General features: G+C 36.4%; 1 pseudogene; it reads left to right on the plus strand.

The window, feature by feature from the left end:
* LOC122136390 overlaps positions 1–21,746 on the plus strand; it is a 43,675-nt pseudogene that overhangs the window by 589 nt on the left and 21,340 nt on the right.

Here is a 21,746-nt window from a genome sequence, read left to right on the forward strand (position 1 = left end):
ATATATATATAAAAGATAAGAATATAAATATATAAATGTATATACATTAAATATTTGTCTAAACTATATAATTTATATGTGTTTAGATTATAGATAAAGAATAACTATACACAGTATCTTATGTAAACAAAACTGTTTATTTCTTGGATGTGATTAAGCGTGATTAATCAGTGAACAGCCCTACATTACAATATTTGAGGGTCATGAAAGCAATTGGTGCTTGTATTTATTTTGGCTGCAGGCTTGAATCTGGTGCTCCTCTCATAAAGTTTAGGTCAATAATAAAATATGTAAAAAGCAGCCATATGTGTAACTGCATTTAAGCATCCCATTTTAATTTTAATACAGAAAGTTGCAAACCTTAATTTATTGCCAGTAGAGGGCAATATGTGAATGAGACAAATCATAAACATCCTACATTTACATGTCTCTTTGCACTTAAATTAAAGGAAATGCACAGTATAAGAATAGAGATGAATAATTCAGAGTATTTTAAGAACTATTAGACTGTTTAGAATATTCCTCTCCTTCTTCAGGTGTATAGGTTGCTGGCCTCTTTGCTTTATGGGCTGGAGTCTCACATGGACACCTCAGAGGACAGTACTTTTCTACAGGACATGCTCATGGGCAATACTCTGCATCTGCTTATTAAGGTCAGACTTTATTTTAGCAGCAACCAGTACAAGAGTGTTGTTAGCCCACTTTAGTTACTGCTGTTTGCCAGAGTTACGATTTGAATTGGGTGAAATTATTCAGATCAAGTTGCTGGCTTGACCATAAGAAGGTGCATCTGCACATATTCATTCATTCATTCACTGATTCTGTGACTCACTGACTCATTAACACTGTCTTGATCATTCACTCACAAATCCATCATGTGTGTTTTTGGAGTGGCAGTTTCCTCTCTACAAATGATGAGGTAGGATGTAACAGTATCTGTTTATGAAGGCCCAAAGGAACAAGTCATTGGATAATTTTTGTTTGGATATCTAATGTTTTGTTTGTTTGTTTGTTTGTGACTGGGCAGCCAATTATTTCAGATTTCAGTTTTTTCTCATTCCTTCCTTTCTTCTTGCTTTCACTGACTGAGCATGTTCCTTGAAAATGTTCAGTCACACATTTGTTCATTCATTCACTTCCTTAACCATCTGGTATTCCTCACTTAGATAGGGTTGTGTATCCCCTAGTTGCTTCTATGAGTATTTTCAGACATAATTAATTAATTAATTTTATTAGGTTTTGCATTTAGATGTACAGTATATTTAGAAGACTACAACAAAACTAATGGTCAGTATTTTCGCTTTAAAACGGGCTATTTTTTTTTTTTTAAGATTATATTTTTTCCCCCTTTTATTAGGATAAGACAGTATATATTGACAGGAAACGAAGTGGAAGAGAGAGGGGACAGAATTGGAAAAGGATCGCAAGCCAGGACTCAAACTCGGGTCACCCAAAGCGCAATGGCACTATATTTCGGTGCACTGCCCACGAGGCTATTATTAAATGTTTTTTTTTTGACCGCAAAGATTACAAGTGAGACAATTTTTTAAAGACCATTTAGCAGTTTTTATTCTTGTCCACTTTTTTCTCATATATCAAGTGCCACAAAAGTCACCAAGTTTCATACCATTCCGTAAATGAAAATGAAAACAAAAACGACCAGTATAAAATAAAAAAATAAATAAAAAAAATGTAAAAAAAAAAATTACTCTGCAAAAAAAATGACCACTCATTTACTTACTCTGTTTTAGTTATGGGCAGTAGGTACACTTCAGGATGACATTTTTGGAAAACTGAGTTCTCCAAACACTGCAGCGGGTGCACATCCAGCATCATCATCTTCTGGCAGACGGGTCTAATGAAGTCAGCACATGCTGTCTGCAACACTGAGAGAGGGGAAGGCTAGGAGGGAGGGAGGACAGGTCGAAGGGGAAGGGACTGTGATAAAAGCCCAAACACAGCTCAGCTGGACTGCTGGGTGCTCTGTTCCATGAGCCACGTGGAGCTGTTTAAAGGGATACTCCATCGCAAAATGAAAATGTTGTCATTAATCACTTACCCCCATGTTGTTCCAAACCCGTAAAAGCTTTGTTCGTCTTCAGAACACAATTTAAGATATTTTGGATGAAAACCGGGAGGCTTGAGACTGTCCCATAGACTGCCAAATAAATAACAGTGTCAAGGTCCAGGAAAATATGAAAAGCATTGTCAGAATAGTTCATCTGCCATCAGTGATTCAACCGTAACGTTATGAAGCGATGAGAGTACTTTTTGTACACGAAGAAAACAAAAATAACAACTTTATTTAACAATTCCTCCCCTCTGTGTCTCTCCAAATCAGCGTAGCACCATTTTGACAAATCTGAGCAGTACGCAGGCAGATGGACTATTCTGACGATGCCTTTCATACTCTCCTGGACCTTGGCACTTATTTATTTGCCAGTCTATGGGACAGTCTCAAGCCTACCGGTTTTCATCCAAAATATCTTAAATTGTGTTCCGAAGAAGAACAAAGCTTTTATGGGTTTGTAATGACATGGGGGTAAGTGATTAATGACAATTTTCATTTTGCGGTGGAGTAACCCTTTAAGTGTACAGTGCTCTTGCTGGATGTTGCACTTTTAATGCTAGGAAAGGATCAGGTTTTCCAATCAATCTGACTTTTTAAAACTTTACTTTGCCCGGTTACTACATAACCGCTCAAAATTGTTTGAAAGCTATTTCTGTCATTGATACAAAAATACTTAAAATGCATGCCAAAAACATAATAATCCACACCTACATAGTATTTATGAATGTCGCCTCATGATACATCATTTTATATTTAACTAACAATAATTGTACACTAGTATTAAAAATGTACAATTTACAAATAATTCAATTCAATTGTTCTTTATTTTTATCAACACTCAAATAAAAATAAATTAATTAATAAATAATAATAATAAAAAAAGTTACCAAACATGTAAATTGTACATAAAGCAGTTTTTACATTAACTTTTACATCTAATTATAAAATTATGTTTCTACTCCGATTCATCATTGACGATTCGTGATTCGTGTAATCATTACACAGTTGGTGTCATAACTTGTTTTCATTACAAATTTATTTAAACACATTAAGTAAAAACATCACTAACAGGTAAAATATACTTTTATATTTTATATATTCATATTTATTTTGTATAGATATTTCAAATAAATTTTGTACCTTTGAACACAAGATTCAATATATTTCCTACAAAATGTAATGTATCACAGGTTCCACAAAATAATAAGCAGCACATCTATTTTCAACAATGCTAATAGGAGGGAATCTTTCTCAAGAACCAAATCAGCATATTAAAATGATTTCTGAAAGATCATGTGAAAATGAAGACTGGAGTAATGACTGCATAAAATTCTGATCTGTCATCACAGAATTAAATTAAATTTTTTAATATATTCAAACAGAAAACAGTTATCCTAGATTGTATTAAAGTTTCAAAATATTTCTGTTTTTATTGTATTTTTGGTCAAATAAATGCAGCCTTGGTGAACATAAGATATTTCTTTCAGAAACATTAAAATATAACTAAACCCAGACTTTTGAATAGTACCATATGCATGTATATCTGGGGGAAGTGTATTTTTCATGTCCTGTAATTTTATAATCTCTTTACCTTCATTATTGTTCATTTTATGAAAAAAAGAATTGAACAATTTTTTAAAATACAAATATTGTAATTTTTAATTAAAATTAGCTTATGGAAACCTGCATTTTTAATAATTATAAAATAATTCTAAAATAGTTTTAGATTAATTACAACATTTGAAATGACAGAAAACTGCTAAAACTGCTTGAAACTTCACCCACACACACCTGTTGAGGGGCCATTAAAAAGAAAAGTGTTTGTTACATAGACAAGTAACTCTCAAGAGGCAAGTCATGAATTTACTTTGTGCAAAACATTTAAGCATGAGTCTGAAATGTCTTTGATTGATATACCAATTCTCACCACACAAGTTACAACTAATGTCATCTCAGCAGTGAACACTAACATTCAACTAAAGAATAATTTTTTTTTCAATTGGACTGTAAATTAAATCAGAGCGATATATATATATATATCATATTGATCTTCTTCTATGTAAGGTGTGATATTTGGCACATGGATTTGCATTAAGAAACATTAAAGGACAGCAAGTGTGTAAAGATGTTTTATGTTAATTAGTTTTCTGTTAACAGAGAATGTGGCCCCAAACCCCAGTCTGCTTTTAGTGTGTGACATCATGTTTATTATTTTTTTTTTATTATTATTTTACTTTATGAAACATGTTCATCTTTATGAGCTGTGTTAGCTGTGTGAGGGCCATAAATATGATTAAATCTTTCTTGGCTAATATTCTAATAGTTTTCCCATTGCCTACACTGTACAATCCAGCCAATGAATGGACAGACAGATAAACAATAAACACACTAAATTCCTTTGTCTTTTCATCACTTTTTAAGATTAATATGGATTTGACTGATATATTACACTTCGGTTAGTTCTGCTTATCAGATATAAAGAAACATTTTGCTACTAGATGAATTTCAGTGGTGAGGACGTCAGTCTAATGCCACTTATCCTCCTTTTATTTTTCCTCTTCTCACAGGTTTATGACAGGCTGCAGAAGTACAGAGTCCAGCGGCCTGCTCCACTGTTGGATAACAGACAGGGCCTGGCTCAGGACGTAAGTTCTCCTCTGGGGCATCTAGTGGTTTTTGTCTCCAGAACAGAGTGATCAGACAGTCCAGCAGAGCTGGGACGGGATTCAGTTGCATGACCTTTAGTCTGTTTAGTGTTGTCGAGTTGAAGTGTACTGGAAGGGATTACTTGTGAACACCCCAGTGTCACATAAATATATGTGCAGTCTCACAGACACTTATTTATTGTATTTTTTATTTATTTATTTTTTTAATCTGGCAATTCCTATCTATATTCAAGGCCAACATTTTTGAGTATAAATGCCCAGAATGACCCTATAATATTTTTTAGTCTTATGTTTTTGAAATACTCAGACCAGTCTGTCTGGCACCAACAACCATTTGGAGTTAATAAGTCCAGACTGTATTTCTTCAACATTCTTTTTCTAGGTTTGTTATTTAGTTTTTCTTCTTCATTATGTTTTTATGTTTGAATTTTTTGAGATTGTGTCATTTGATTGGCTGATTAGCAGTTTGTGTTACCAAGCAATTGAATAGGTATACCTAATAAAGTGGTGAGTGTATGTGTACTATTGTGAATGTGAACAATAATAATTTCTGTTTACTTTGCTAAAATGTTGAGTTTGGAGCTAAGCAGAGAGAAATAAATATTAGCCAGACAACAATATCTCCCCTGTGTTGTCTCCAGTGGTTTTCTAATGTTAACTCCAGCACCTCCAGCATTATCTCCAGCAATCTCCTACATCTCCTCCTTAAGTAATCCCCTGTGTATGTATTTGGTATCTTCTGCTCCCCCTCTGTAGTGTGCTGCTCTGATATCCTACGAAAGACATCAGTATTAGTATTGCTTTTCTATCTCTGCAATATCTCATCTGCTCATTTACTTATCTGTCATTATTCTTCAGCTGTGCAATAAATACCTGCGATTGGGTTCCTAACATCTTGTCTACCATGTTTGGTGTTCTGTGACAGAAGGCCAGACCACAACTCACCATGAACCCTGCAGGCACCGCATCCCTCGATCCTTTAATGAAGAGCTTCCAATGGGTAGAAATGATATGGAACCGTTATGGTCCTGCCAATGCCAGTCACTTCATAGAAACTCATATCCCAGTCACTGTGAGGTTTTTTGAGATCCCGTGCCTGCGGATACTTTAAGTCAGTGAACAACTCTATCAGCTACGCCAAGGAAAAACCTCAATTATAGATTACAGCTTTAAAAGTTCTAGACTCTGGCAGCTGCCAGTCACCGGAATGAGCCAACATTCCATCTTTTCAGTCCCAGCCAGCTTCACTGACTCTCCAGAAGCAGGCCACAAACCGATGGCAGATCGACACTTGCCCTTTCTCTCGGCAGAGGGTCAATGCTGGCGTACCTTTATCTCTGTCTATATTACAGAGTAGGTAGACATGTGGAATCTACATGTCCCATCAAGCTCCCACAAGCTTTAGTGTGAGTTTCATCACATCATAATCTCCATGCCAAACCTTAGCCCCTGCTTACTATTCCAATACCCATCTGTGTCTGCTCTATAGGAAAACCTCTGGGTTCACCTCCTGGTTCTGGGAAAGACAACAGCGTCATTATCTTGGAGTGCCCATGGCCTGCTAAACATTCACCCATAGCATCTTGTTCTACTGTAATATGTCCTGAAGTGGGGGTCCCTCAGTGATCTGCATCGATCACCAGTCTCTAACAAGCCTACTGTGAAATATATAAAAATCTCTTCCCTCATCCTGGCTGTTTTGAACTCCATAGAAGCTATCATCTCATGAAGCTTGAATCTTCGGCAGCACATACAACCTCATTCTGATAACAGTTCTGAAATGGAAAAACAGCTTTTGTGGCTCCCTACACTACTGCGTCATCCTGCCATGGTCTCGGGCCAGTGCTAGCAGTAAAACTACTAGTTTCAATCCTTCAACCCTAGACTTATACAATTTATGCCATTGATTCGGCTAAAACTACAGTAACCTGTCGGTGACTTATAGCCTTGTAGGTAGATGCGCTGTAATGCAATGCTATGCACCACTTTCGACATCCAGAGTTTGAATCCCGACTCGGAGGACCTTTCTCTCTTGATAACGCACCCCCTCTCTCTCTCCCACATCACTTCCTGTCATCTGGCTGTAGTATGTCCCTATCATAATAAAGTGAAAGTGCCAAAGTAAAAAACCTACACAGTATCCTTACTGTTCCACTCCTACCTTCTTCCTTGGATCCAATTTGAAGTCTCTGTCCTGGACCCCAGAGCTTGACCAACCTCTTTCAGCTTGGCCAACACAAGTACAACATTGTGACAATGGTCTAGGGGGTTTTTCAATAGAAAAACACCCTTTATCAACCCACTTCTGCAGAGACTCTTAAAAGAAAGATTATCTCCAGCTTTTGACGGTGTATTTCATTAAGGCAAAGAGTAGTTTTAAAGTCATATCACTTTCCATCTTCTTTCAAACTGAAAACGAGAAGGACATTTTGGAGCATTAAGCCATTAAAAGTGTTTTCCTTACGTCGCAGCTCAGTGTAAAATTTCAGTTTTGGAGATTTAATGTATGTTTAATGTCAGGCCTGGTGTCACTCACAAACGTATTGGTTGTTGCTTGGCTGAACCACAACAGAAACAGCAATTTCTCCAGGGCTCCTGGTACTGTGGCTTTTTGACCTGCTGTGCAAACATTCACATAATATTGTCAAGTGGGTTGGGATAGATTGAACCAGACCTCCGAGCATTGGCAAAGCAAACTGGCACTAGATGAGTTCATGATACCTGGAGCATAAACTAAGCTAAATAGAATGGTCAGAGACTTTTGCCTGTTTTACCATATCGAACAGACATTATTAAATATTTAAGGCTTCTCATTTTTCATTTCAGTTGACAGAAGAGCTGCGCAGTGTAGTCGCCAGCCCAGAGACAACAGAGTTGTTATACCTGCTCTCCAAATCTCATGTAAAGGTGAGAAGAGAATGTACATTGAGGTCAAGATTTAGTGACAATCACAAGAAAGGCAGAGGATCAACATAAAAGACTGACTGAAAACAGAAGCAAATAAAAGAATTCCTGCGTTTATGGTGGGCTGATGTCAATATACAAAGTACATGAATAGTATTTGGTGTAAATTTCATTCAAATTATAAGTATTACTTAAGTTTTTAGAGTTCAGGAGTTTCACTTACGAGGGCTTTGACAGCTTTATTTGTGATTGGTCTAATGCTGTGTTGCTTCTTGGATCATTTGTTTGGCTCTCCCATTTTATAAAACAACACTGGGTTGCCTCAGTAAAGTGATATTCAATGTGGAAAGATCCTTTATCAAGCCAAGTGTAAAGACCAGTCAGCAGTGTTGATTAATGATGTACCTTTTGATTTGCAGAAAATATTTTTACTCACAAAGGCTACATTTATTTGATCAAAAATACAGTAGAAGCAGTATATTGTAAAATATTATTATAATTTAAAATAACTTTTTTCTATTTGAATATATTTTAAATTGTAATTTGCGATGGTGATAAATTACTCCAGTCTTGTGATCCTTCAGAAATAATTCTATATGCAAATTTGGTGATCAAGAAACATTTCATATTTTCTATTTTATTAACATTATCAGTGTTGAAAACAGTTGCTGCTTAAGGTCACCATGGAATAAAAAACTAAATCTTTTATCATATTTTTTTTTTATCCTCACAAATATATATATATATATATATATATATATATATATATATATATATATATATATTGTGACTGGGTGAAGAATCACACGACAGTGAGGAGTGCAAAGTAAAGCTCCGGAGGGTGGATTTATTACAAAAGTAAATGTTAGTGGTCGGAAGTGGAAAGTGCTGGTGCGCTGGTCGTGGTGGTGTCCCAGGTGCGGCGTGTCCGTGCGTGGGGTGCTGATCAATCAGGGTTCTCTGTAGGGGAACACGAAGAACAGCGTTAGCATCCAGTCTTCTGGAGTGATCACTCACTTGTGTGTCAGTGGTGGCGGCTTATGTAGCTTGATTGTCGGCAGCCGTGACCGATCAGCCGGTGATGAGTTTTCCAGGTGCTCCTCGTGCGTTATATATATATATATATATATAGATATATATTATATATATATATATATATATAAATATATATATATATATAGTACACTGTACACACTAGTCAACATTTGAAGTGGATCAAAATCTTTCATCAAAGTTGTCCTAGAACGTAAATGTGTTCTTGTCTTAGGACAACTTTGATTAACTTTTTTGATCCACTTCAAATGTTGACTACTGTGTGTGTGTGTATGTATATATATTCATATATATATATTTTATTTTTATTTTTTATTCATGTGACCTTGTAATCTTTAATCAAAATAACATTCTCTCCCCCATGCAATGACATCTCTTCTCATATCTGATGACGTTCACTATTGCAGCAATAGCAAACAACGATCCAACAAACTAATCAATTCCAGATGGACCAAATTAAATTTCACTCAGATATACATCACAATAGGGAAGAAGATACAATCACAACACCTGTTTCATTTCGACAATATTTTTGTGGAACGCTTCAATGTTCAAAAGAACAGTGTTTTGTAACATTATAAATGTCCTTTCTGTAATTTCTTTAAAAAAATATTAATAAAAAAATCCTACTGACTCCAAACTATTGAATGGTGTTATAGAGGATAAATTAGTCTCATTTATTGCATGACTATATGCAATACTTGATTCTGAATGATCAGTCATGTCATTCTGCTACTTTTGTATGATGACAACTAAAAGGTTGTTAGACTGTTAAAAGCTATAATAAGCAATAAATTAAACAATTAATTAAAATTAAAACTTAAGGTTTTTATTTATTTTTTATTTTTTTTACATACTGTGGCTGTGCTACAGTATTCACTTCTGTCTCTGTGTGTGTGCTGAATTCTGAATTCCTAACCAAACATCTCTCTGTTTTCATTATTCACTTCAGGCTCTTCTCTCAGTGCATGACATGGTGTCTCAGAAAGAGTTTGACCCTCGGTTGCCGCCGCTGCCCCCATTGCCCAATTACATTGAAAAAGAGGAAGATTCAATCAAAATTACATGAGAAAAAAACATAACTAAATATTCCATGTTGTTTAAAACAGGTCTAGTCATAGGAACTCAGCAGTTAAGTCATTATGAAAAATCAAGTGGCCTTAACTACTATGTACTTACATTTTAATTAATCGTTTGGTACAATGCACTTAATGTGTACATACATGTTTTTACATTGTACTATTATTTTAAAAATACCTGCATGTAATTACAACTGTAATTAATTTCTGTAATTACATTTATAATTACACTGTTGACCCATCCCTTTACACCTTAACCCAACCTTAATCCTACCCATATCACCAAACCTGTCCCTAACCTTACCCGTATCCCACCTCAATAGCAGCAAAAGTGTTTTGCAATGCAATATGAACACAATAACATTGTACTTATTTTTTTGATGTAAGTACATAGTAGTTAAGGCCACTTAATATAAAGTGGGACCCATTTACAAATTAATTTCAGAAGACTATTGTTTGAAAAGGTCATTCATACATTAAATTGTGATAAATTAAACTGTGTGTTATTCTAATGCTTAGATTAAGGTCATGGCACTAAAATTGATTAGGAATCAATTGATTTCAAACGAATCAACTGAAATTGATTACTTCAATGAATTGTTTTGATTATAATTAGCATAACACTAATAAGGCACATACATTTAGGGGTAAGATTTTGATTTTAATACTAAAGCGTATCAAAGTGCAGCCTGGATCAGTTTTGCCCTCAACTCTACCTCCAGAATCATATTTTCCATCTCTGAACAAAATCATATGCACTTGCATTTGTGTTACTTAGATGGGATGCTTTGAATACAAATAGGAAACATTGTACAGCACTCTGCAAATAAAATGCATGACTTCAGATCGAACCCTCTCAAACAAGCTCTATCTTTTTATTGTGGTTTATCCTTCTCATTCTGACGCACAATGTGGCTGTCTTCCCATTCATAATGCATAACTTGTAAAAAGCAGATTTTCCTATTATGTGTCCTTTCGTTGTGAATAATGCTGAAGAAGGCAGCCATTTGAATGGCGCTTTATGAATTCCAGAGAATGAACGGAAAGAGCATCATCATTTTTTGTTATGACCGTGACGAAGAGTCCCTCCATGTCATACGCTCACTAACCACTATTTTACTTTCCATCTATTGTCTGTCATGATTGTGATTAGAATGGAATAGTCTATGATTAATTAATCAGAGAACAGTCAAATACAAAAATTTTCAAGCAGAATGGGAACAACGAGAAGCAGAATGTCACTAAATACACTATACTGTTCAAAGTTTTTTTGTTTGTTTGTTTGTTTTTAGCAAGGACACATACAGTTGATTAAAAGTGACAGTTAAAAACTTTTACATTGCTACAAAAAAAGGAAATTAATAAAAATGAAAATCTATTGAAAATAAATTCTGTTCTTTTGAACTTTATATTTATCAAAGAATCCTGAAAAATGTATCATGGTTTGCACAAAAATATTAAGCAGTACAACTGTTACAACAGTTCAACATAAATAACAATAAGAAATGTTTCTGAATCACTAAGCATTTTTGAATGATTTCTGGATCATGTGGCACTAAAGACTGGCGTAACGGCTGACAGAATTTTACCTTTGCATCACAGGAATAAATTACATTTTAAAATATTTTCAAACAGAAAACTTTTTTTATTGTAATAATAGTTCATAATATTAGCATTTTACTGTATTATTACTATATTTACTGTCGTTTGAATTGTTTCAGTGGTTTGGTGTATAATACATTCAGTTTCTTTTGTCTCAATTTTGCTGCATAGTGGTCGTCTACATGACATCTGAAACTAGTGCTCTGCCATCAACCCAGTAGCATACTCAGATACTGTACAAATAAAAGTGCCTGCATTTCCCGTCATCAGGGTTGGTCTGTGCTCGATGTTCCAGTGAAAATATTTGTAGTTTAAAGGGACTTCTGTAGTGGAAGTCAGACCTGGCAGATGGGGGTTACCTTACAAATGATGATCAGTGATGTTGCCATGGGAGTGTTCTCTCTTTGAGCATGCCATTTTCAAGAGGCTTGGAACAGAACCCATCTGTTTTTTGTTTTTTTGCCTTTTTTTTCTCTCTGTACCATGGGTAGAGAGTTATAAACATTGGGCCATGGCTTTTCCATTTTCAATGTAAGAAGCATGAGAAGGAATTAAAAAGTACTCCACAATCTGGAGAGATCTTTTTGTCCTACTAATAGGGGGCCTTAGCCCTGTGATTAAGGACTACAGGCAATTTGTCATATATCAGTGCCCCTTGTAGCATCATATATCTCATTGTCTGCTTCGGTACACGCTTGTTAAAGCTTGGCCTCCTGAAACCAGTAATCTAAGAGGCCTTTCAAAGGACTTAAATTTCATCATAGTTTGGATTAGTTTATTTTAGGAACTCTGCAAGTTGTTAAAATGTTTTGGAGGGTTCAACCTAAACAACTGTAGTGTTGCTGTGGTATTGTGGCCACGGTCAGTGTACTGATTGTCTTGGGAGATGATGTGCATGAAAAGAAAAGAATGATTTTTCTATAAGTGATGTGAGATGGTGCTAATGGATATGGAACTGTAGCAAAACACAGACATGTATCTAATTCATCAAGGCCAAATTTGATGTATTTTTAGATCCAATGAACCAGAAAGATTAATTTCATTGGCTGCTGATTTTTCCTTCAGACAGTAAAACAACATGGATCAGATGTTTAACATATAGTGTCAACACATCTGTGTGATTTAAACAACAGCTTTTTTTTGTCCTAATTTGAGCTTTTTAGTTTTTACACACACTCAAAAATGAGTCACGCTCATTTTTCCCCCCGCCATGGTTTCATGTAACATTTAATCCTCAGCTGTCACTACATAACATGTTTAGGATACATATTGTGATCTTCACACAAGTATCCCCCTCTCTAAAGATGCTTCTGTCCAGATTTCTACTTGGAATTATCCTGACACTCACATATTGATTTACAAGGCAAACTGGGAATGCTTGCTTGCAACTGGTTATAAGGATGATTGTGTCCAGATTTCTACTTGGAATTATCCTGACACTCACACTTATGTACAGCGTATCCTGGTGGCACTAGTGTCTAAACCAAAATGAGCTTATAAACTCTGAATACTACCGACTAAAGATTTGATTATCTGAAAAATGTTTTTTTTTAATTTATTTGTTCATGGAACTTTTTTTTAATTGATGCCTATTTGTAGTTTTGTTAAAACTTCTTGTTTAATTCTTTTTGGTTGGTTGATGCTACAGGTATTATTTGTTTTTGTGGTGGGGTACAGGAAGTCAGTGATTTTCCAGTGGAGAACAAGAACCGCTGATCACCAGCATGTGTTGTGTTTTGCATGCTGGTTCCCAGCATAGGATGATAGTGTGCTCATGTTCCCAAAAGGCTTCTTAACTAGCTTAACCAGCAAACCTCTCTTGGTCAACATGACTATATTGTCTAGACCAGAATATAAACCAGCAATATCCAAAACAGAAATTGATGTTAGGCTTAGCTGCATGTGTGAATGTGTTTGGGAATTTAGTGTGTGTGCATTTGAGTGTTTTCTGGAGAATAACAATGTTCTGTTCTCTCTGTCTTTATTCATAAGCATTATTGAATCTGAACCATGTAAGCTTGTTTTGGGTCTGTATGTCATTATCACATCCTCCAGGCCAAGTTAAAAGAAGCATTGACCTTCAAAGTCATCCCAGGCACCAAAAAGTGCCAGAGGCCATAGATAACAAGGTCCTTAATTGATTTACACTCCAGATAATTAAAACCAAACTTCAAACATCACAAATGTGTTTGTGGATTTTGCAGGTCTTTGTAAGGGCACATTTTGACTATAGTCCCCAAGCAGACCCTGCTATTCCATGCAAAGACGCCGGGATGGAATTCTGGAGAGGAGATGTGTTACAGATTGTAAGCCAAGAAGATGACACCTGGTGGCAGGCCATACGGCACGATGAGGCAAACCTTAGTGCTGGACTGATTCCCTCAAGACAGCTTTAGGAAAGGTAAGAAAACTTTCATAATCAGACTTGCAAAGTTTCACTCCAAGTCTAGACTGAGAAACTAAATCCTTCTGTTGTCAGAGTCAAACACAGACCTTGTCAGTCAGACTCAGATCCTGTCATAATGTTCCCAATGCTGAATAGACAGCTTTATAATATTTATGAGGCATTTTCCCGGAGCCTAACTGAGATGTTTGATAATTTTTCAGCATTGATTCCTATGTTTCCCTACAGGAGAAGTGACTCTTACACAAAGGCCTGCAGTATCTGTTCCACCACTGAGAGAGTCAATGATATTCGGTTGGTAAAGCTCAGAAATCCAGGCAGGATTGGAAACAATATGCATATTAAGACAGCATTTGGAATATTCAAATGCTAAAATATAATCACTCTCTCTGGCCCTGTTCCCAAATGGTGCCACTTATGTGCACTAGCAAACCTTTAATTGTTGCCGAACGGCATACATACTTGAGCCAAACATGGTGGCCCAGGGTGGTCCTTTTGTCATTTTAGCTGTTTGCTTTAAAGGCATGCCAGCCCCTCATTGTGCTGCTTTTTCTGAGCCTTATGTCTTACTCAGCTGTCTCCCTCAGCTTAAAGGCCATCATTTGGGACAGAGTCCTGTCTCCATATGAAAATACTGGAAGTTTACAATTCATTTTTATTAGTTCATTTAAATGATCCAGTTAAAAATAAATAATAATAATCGGCATCAGACATTCTACACTGCATTCAATTTACCAAATAGTATATACGCTATACGAAGGCATAAAACAAAACAAAACACTAGCCTATAAGACATAAAATTAGTTAGAACACTTTTCAGGGTAATTTAAACAAATACAGAAAAGCATCTGTTGTTAATTTAGAGCTCCTGTTGGATTAAACATATAAAAAAAGAATTAACTCAGCATCCCACACTGTGTTAAAGAGTGATGTGGAAATGATTGTGGAAATGAAGTGATGTCACACTTAACATCACAACAAAAACTGTTAGTGACAGTCAGAGATGAGAGTGTGTCTAAGGGTGCCAGGCATCTTCCTGGAGCTGCTCTCTGGAGACGCGAGCTGAATAAATGACCTGATAAAGTCTGCGGAAGTGCTGTAAATCACAGTGGCTCTGCCGGACATATTAAAAAAAATTTTATTACTTGTTGAACACATTCATACTAAGCCATTGGAAGGTTGCTTCGCACTATTCAGAACAGTCTTAGTCAGTCTTTCACTTTGCTAAAGACTTCAGCATAGACTAAGCAACACAACACATGTGTGACCTCAGGATGAAAGCAGTTCTCCAGAAACCAGAAAACACTGTAAAATTAATACAAGCAAACTTCCAGCAGGAGCTAGTTTTTGTTAATACAGTATGTTACATTTGGCATTATGAGTTTGGGTTCTATAAACAAAGTTGACATCAAAGAATAAATAATGCATCACCCTACATATGAGCTAGTTCATCTGAACTGATGAATAGTGAAAACAATATGCATGGCAAAGTAACATGTAGTTTGCTATTTTCTAAGTCTTGATTTTTCTGCAGTACAAATTGTTGAGGGAATTAAATTGGGGTGGAAAATGGACAAAAACAAGCCAATAGATGGATCTGGAATAGTTTGAGTCTCGTCTTGAAAAGCCATTGTAGGGTCTGTTCAAAGCAACAGCCTTCCCTATAAAACCTCCATCTGTGGGTTGGATGCGAGGAGAGTGACAGCTGCTTCTGCGGACGGTCCGAGTCCTCACACTGCGATGAATCGACGAGAGGTCACTTTACGGCCTCCCCTATTAACCACTGCAAAACATAAAGCTTGGGTTGAAGCAGAACAGAAGGTTACCAAAATGCCACAGTTAAACTCAAGACAGCACCAGCATTTTTTACTGGCTCTGTAAAAGCATGAAACACATCTTATGCATTCCCCAATGGGGACCGCACGGTGAGGACATGGTTAGGACACGTTGAGCTTGGTCACAGAAAATTGCAATTACTATTCCAAAAATGCACCCTGGCCACAGCATGATGGACAATTGGACTGAATGTCCATGTCTTGCCCCTTGGCTGCCATTGCATTGTGGCTTCTAAAGACAAGACCACACACATATTGTAAGCTTTGGATTTACATTGCTCACCTCGTCCCATTTGAGAAGTAAAAGCATGTTTGTTCTCTTCCAAAAATAATTACATTTTCCTTTCTTTCGATTTACGGTACATTCATAATAAAAAAAAAAAAAACCTTGTCATCTCAATGTTTACATCCTAAAGACATCAACATGAAAGATTAGAACAGAATGAGCAAATGTTTATCTAAAAAGTGTATTCTAAAGCGAAATGGCAGGTTTATCGAAATTAGATTATAACATAAAATAAAATCCATCAGTCAAACAGTCAGTCTACTTATCCTCATTGGACCCCTGCTCCTGAAAGTTGCATCTAGTCGGCCAATCAGCTTAGAGTTTGTCAGATAGAGATTGTAGAGTCAGGTCCTGTGAGTAATATGCAGAAGTGGTCAGTGAACTAACTGTGAGGGTGCAGTCTAACTATGTGACCATGACGCTCCAAATTTAGGCAGTAAAAACGACATCACATGTTCACTGATTATACAGTAAGATTGATTGATGAAGTGCTAGGCCTTTGCTGTATCTAAATGCAGCTTCTTTCTTTAACAAATAGATATGATGCCTGTGTAACTTCAGAATGAGAATGTATTTCCTGAGTATTAGAAATCTCTACAAAAATGGACAAAAACTTTTTTTTTATATTGTTGTGAGTGCAACGTCTTATTTGACTCTCTCTCTCTCTCTCTCCGTCTCTTCTGTCTCTCGTCTCTCTTACTCTCTCTCTCTCATCTCTTTTTTCCCCTCTTGCCCTTTCATGTCACACTGAAAAGACAACATGGAAGGTAATTTTTCAAAATGCCTTTTCAGCACGGTCACATAAACAGTAACCCAGCTCTAATTTGCCAGTATTTTTGTCTTTGTTTTACATCATGTTTTAAAAAAAACAGTAACATTGCAAATTACCCCCCTTTCTTTCACCACTTCTTGATTAAGGGTTGCCCAGACTCCATCTCACATTTATCATTATTTTGATTAGAGTGCACTTTTTTTCTCTCTTTTCTCTCTAACCTGCCTTTCACTCAATAACCAGAGTGATGTGGACTATGGAGCAATAAGTGGCATACATATAGGTGGGTTTTAGGATTTGTTATTTGTAAGATTTTTGTTTGCAACCTCCTAGCCTGGTATTTATTTACAGTATATGTGACTTGTCCTGTTTAGCCACAGTCCTGATGAAACAGTTTCCACCGTTGTGTTAAAGATATCCATCTCATCCTGTTTCATTTGTACTTTTGCATTATGTTCCCACACCATTATCAGGATGATGTTTATTCAAGGTGAGGATCATTAGTTTTAGATTTAGTCTGATATGGTTTGAGCATTCATGCTAATGGGAGAGTCTTTGATGGCTCCAGACTGGGTGCTTTGTGCTGGTCCATTAGTGATACAGGCCATCTGAGAGCTAAACATGCACTGCGCTCATTTAGCAGCTAGGCTACCAGATGAGTCTAGCAGAGACGCGCCTCATTTTCAGCTCTTTGGCAACCTTGACCCCACTTCAAAAGCCAGCATGTCCACTGCTAATCTCCAGGACACACAATGGCCAAACTAGCATCAGGGCTGCTGCGGTCCCTCAAGAAAACATGCTTAAGACATTACAATGGGACCAAGCCATACTGCTTAAGACATTACTGTGGTGCAGAGAGTTTGTATTGTTATTTTGTATGTCTTTGATTTAGGTTTTGTGCTCCTGGTAGCACTGGATGCTTTTTGAGCATAATTGTCAACATTCTTCTATAAATCTATTCAGCAAAGCCTTGCTAAAATTTAGAGGTGCTGTTCAGAGTAACCACGTGGATTTAAAGGCCCAGGGTATTGTGGGATATGAAAAGGGTCATGAGGGAGAGGTGTGGTGGGATATTAAACTGGGGAAACCTGGAAAAGGTATCAGCAAATCCCAGTAAGATCCAGACATGGAAAAACAGAGATGCAACAGAGACAAGGCTCTATTTACAAACCAGATTATTTAATCAGTATGCAGTCCCACATGATACAAAGAGCCAATAGTAATGCATGCTTGAAAACTCCAGAAAGCTTGGGCTTACTTTCCAGATCTTTTGAATGTTTTCAGCTGTCAGGTAGCCGCAGCTCATGTGCATTAGTAGACTTCGGTAATATGGCAGCAGAAAGTCTTCGTCAAACAGATAATGGTTTTAGCATGCAGTCTGGTGTAACCAACCGCATAGGATATATGTCATACATTTTATGTACCGTTTGTGGCAGATAATGTGGACTGTGCACTTGATGAGGTTGCGTGCCGTGTGGTTTCTGAAGAGGCATAACAAAGCGCTCCCTGTCATATTAGCGGATTGTCTGTCTAGATTCCATTGCATGGGATATATGGTGTCTGTGTTGGCTCACTGCTTGCACGTTAAATCGCTATCGATGATTTAATGGCTCATCAGGGTGGCTACATGCATCACTCCAGGAACGCGAGGGCAACAGTTTGGGGGTATAAAGAGTGTTTTGGTGTAACCTCTCTCACTCTTACTAAAAGGGATAGTTCACCCAAAAATCAAATTTTAATTGAAGATTTGTCTCTTTCTGTATTTGTTATGCACATCTGAGTAGGTAACAGATTATTGAAAGAAATCAAAAAAGAAGGGCAGGGATTCGTAGTCAATCATGGAAGGGCAGGGTTTTAAGCAGGGCTAGAATGATTAGAGATGGTCCAGTATAAGTCAGCAGATAGAATCTGTCGTTTTTAGTGGAAAAATCAAGTTATGGCATTTCAAAGCAAAATTAAGAAAGAAAGAAGGAAGAATATTTTTACACATATAAGTTATTCATATCTGTCAATCAATATTTTTTTGTCCAGTTTAAGGAGACATTTTAAATGTATATAGTACATCTGCCAAAAATGTAATTTTGTCAGCTTTTAAGCTTAAGTTTTCAAATGTAACAGGCCCCTGATATGATAATTCCTTTGCAATATACTCCCTATACATAAAATATAATTGCTATTTGCTGTCACTGGTACAAGGACTCATTGTATATACAGTTTATATATATATATATATATATATATATATAATCTTAAAACTTCATGTAATGGCAATTAACTTCAAGCATGTGCTAAATGAGATTATTTTTATAGTTTATAGTGTTTAACATTTTGTTTTATTTACCGGTATTTTACATTATTTATGAACGTTAATATAAATTGTGACTCAAACAAAAAATCCAATGCAGTTTTTGACCAGTGTGACTTATAGTCGGGGTCAACTTAGTTTCCAGAAAATGCTTAGTTCTTTCATGGAACTCTAGATGGTACAGACGACAGGTATGCATTAACGTAACTGATGATATTCGTTAAACGACTTGGCACAAGCTGATTGGTTCATGTTGCATACGCTGCCTATGTGCTTGCTGCTTTAAATTTAAATGGATGGTTATCATCCACTTGAGCATTTTGCAGCGCACTTTCAGAGTTCCCCTGAAAACCCTCCAACTTCCCCAGCTCCACCTGTATAGATCTGCTATGGGTTATTTTATATGCTATTTGTGCAGCAGCATGTTTTAAATGCATCACCCTATCACATTGGCAGTACAAGTTTCTGTACTTACTTGCAGCAACAACAATAATCAACAGCAGCTGCAGCAGTGTAGCAGATATATTCTGCCAAGACCAAATACAGTACATTAACATTGTCATCTATCTATCTATCTATCTATCTATCTATCTATCTATCTATCTATCTATCTATCTATCGCGTCTGTGTCTATCAGTCTGTCTGTCTGTCTGTCTGTCTATCTGTCTGGTCTGTCTGTCTGTCTGTCTATCTATCTCAGCCCCAGCCCCCAGTTTGCGGTAAAATACTATATGACTTCAAAGCTAATGGACTAAAATGGCCAAAACATTTTGATATGATGGTACACTTAACTATCTGAGCTGATTTTATCATTGCTGATTTTGTTGGTATCTTGTTTTTTGTGTCCTTTTTTTTTCCTGAGATCCATTGCTCCCTGTCTACAGTGATCTTCCATGTTACAGACTCTGGAAAACAACATGACCACCAGGATTACCATGATCCCAAGTCAATCCTAACAAAACTGCTTCCAAAAACTCAAACGTCTCTGTAACTTATAATAAGACAGAGGCTGTCCTACCCACTGAGTGTAATTTCACAGATGTCAGAGCTAGGAGATGCCCATATCATTTGCAGTAAGTCAGAGCCTCGCCGTGCCCACAACATGGCTTCCGCGAGACCACATGCAAGTGGTGAAAGCCCTGCTTTGGTGTAGCCCATGAATAAAGGATCATTAACCTTCTGGAGTGGTGACTCCTGCACAGTGTTATTTTCTGAAACTGGTCATGTGGCTATGTTTCTGTCATTTTTCCGACATGAAAAATGCTGCAGGTTCCAAGTTTGTAATCTCTAGATAAAGTCTCTGTCAGCACCACCATCACCAGTCATCAGTTGCATTAAGGATCGGGCCTGATCCATGTTATTTACTGCCAGCTGCTTAGCTTTCCTTGAACAGGATGATTAGCTGTAACCAAGGTCATCAGTGAACAGAGATGAGGATGAAGGCTAATGGAATTATAGTGTCACAGACTAAAAGGTTCTCTTTGTTATATCTATAGCAGCATTGTTGTGTTCATAAAAACATCTTTCCTATAACCTCATAATAGCTTATTTTCATAAATTGTTATTTTTTTCCTGTCCTGTATTTTTTCCCCTTATTGTATCTTTCAGTAACAGAAAACAGGGAAATTGCTTTAATTTGTATTCCTGTATTCCTTCAGTGTAATAAGGTTGATTTAGACATCCACATCTTAGTATTTTTTTGAATTCTTAATTCGTACAAGTTAATTTTGTTAGTTACCACAAGAAAGTTGTGGGTTACATAATAAAACAGTTTTACAGTGTAGAGTATATTTTTTTACTATTGTATGTTAAGTGCTATTTTTTTTCTTTGTTTAAGTCTACTTACTGTAGATATCCTGAACTGCATAAATTAAGAAAAAAAAATAATAATTAAAAAAAAAAAAGTTAAAAGAATCTAAGAAAGAAAAACTACTGTCTAGAGATCCCTATCTAGTGGGAGTCCAGTGGGCCAGATAAAATTCATCTTCAGGCCTTGGTTTGATTATCTCTGTCAAATCTTCCTAGCTTCTTTTTGATTTATTTATCCAGAAGCTGTTTGGCCTTCAGGCCCGATTTTTGCTGTCTATGTGGGACACTAAACATCTGGAAGCATTTAAAGGATTCAGCAAGATTAATATTGGTGGGACCAATCAAACAAGTATTTGTAAAGAGGATACTGCAGCAGACAATGTTAGATGCCTTACATCTGTTCACCAAGTCCGTTATGTTCCTGTGTTCAGGCCCTCTGCTACATAATTCCCAGAGGTGTAGATGAACATCAACAGCTACTCAGTGCACTGTAATGTGTTTATGATACTGTTATCATTAGTAGCTACCAATGAATTGGACTATTATAATATGACCTCCAGTTTTTTGTTTCTCAACATGGCAGCAGACGTTTTTGACAGTGATTACCCAACATTTTTACAAATCTGTTTATAAATTGTGTCAAATTGTGTTGAACATTACTTGAAAACAGAGTTTGATGTATGTTTTTCTTCCACAAAAAATCATACAAACTCAGAACTTTTGTTTGTTTATTACACAATACTATATTTTATTTATATGTTGGAAATAACATTTTTGATGCCTGGATGTTTAGTTTGCACTACTGATTTGAACAGTTTATGAGATACGGGCCTTTGGGATTCCATATTCTGTATGGCTGCTAAAAGTTATGTTTATAAAGTGGTAGCTGGGTTCTTTATTATTGTGTTTGTATGTTTTAGGTTATGTTTATTTATTTTTATTTGAGTTGGTTATTTTATA

The sequence above is a fragment of the Cyprinus carpio genome, chromosome B2 (assembly GCF_018340385.1).
Source record: "Cyprinus carpio isolate SPL01 chromosome B2, ASM1834038v1, whole genome shotgun sequence".
NCBI lineage: Eukaryota > Metazoa > Chordata > Actinopteri > Cypriniformes > Cyprinidae > Cyprinus > Cyprinus carpio.